The sequence below is a fragment of the Alnus glutinosa genome, chromosome 8 (assembly GCF_958979055.1).
Source record: "Alnus glutinosa chromosome 8, dhAlnGlut1.1, whole genome shotgun sequence".
In the NCBI taxonomy this organism is placed as follows: Eukaryota; Viridiplantae; Streptophyta; class Magnoliopsida; order Fagales; family Betulaceae; genus Alnus; species Alnus glutinosa.
In genome coordinates, this window is record NC_084893.1 from 12,135,114 (window position 1) to 12,135,931 (window position 818).

Below are 818 nucleotides of genomic sequence, written 5' to 3' on the forward strand. Positions count from 1 at the left end.
GAAGAGTTCTTTCATACAACGGAATCTAAATCAGCCCTCTTCCATTGCTTTCCAACCGAATGTGCAAAGCAATTTCAATTTGTCTCCCCACTTGCTCAGCATGGTTCCACACTACAGAGGTACACCTACGGAGGATCCTTATCTTCATATTCGAGACTTCTTTGATCTTTGCAAGACACAAAACATCCATGGCTTAAATGCGAAAGGAATTAGGTTAATTCTTTTTCCGTTTTCCTTGAAAGATAATGCTAAGTTATGGTTGAATTCTTTGGTTGCAGGATCTAATCCACAATTGGGAGGAGTTGGCCACAAAGTTCTTGAAAAAGTTCTTCCCAGTCCAAAGGACTACGCAATTGAGGAGGGAGATTCAAACCTTCAAACAAAAGGATGGAGACCTATTCTTTGAGACGTGGGAGAACTTCAAGGAGCTATTTCTAAAATGCCCACATCACAATCTATCTCAAGACGATCAGGTACAAGCTTTCTATGAAGGTTTAAATGATTCTAACAAAAGTCTTGTAGATTCAGCTTGTGGAGGTGTACTAATGGAAAAGAATAGCGAGGAGGCAATAGAATTGTTTGAGACTTTAAGCGAAAACTCCCAACAATTCTCATCCCGAGGGAGGCAAGGAGTAAAAGGAAAGGGTGTCTATGAAGTGTACATAAATGGCGGAGTTCAAAATCAAATGGCTACCATGGAAAGAAAGTTGGATATGCTAGTCAACGCCATGACTACACACAGCATCTCGACCATTCAACAGATTACACAAATTGAGGTGTGCCATATGTTCCTAGTTTGACCACATCACTGAGACTTG

The 818-nt window shown here is 40.7% G+C and overlaps 1 non-coding gene across 1 annotated transcript; it reads right to left on the reverse strand.

The window, feature by feature from the left end:
- Positions 1–350: 350 nt before the first annotated feature.
- Positions 351–457, reverse strand: LOC133876584 (small nucleolar RNA R71). Its single transcript, XR_009901577.1, has one exon. It is a non-coding gene; the product is annotated as a small nucleolar RNA R71 (small nucleolar RNA).
- Between the last annotated feature and the right edge of the window lie 361 nt (positions 458–818).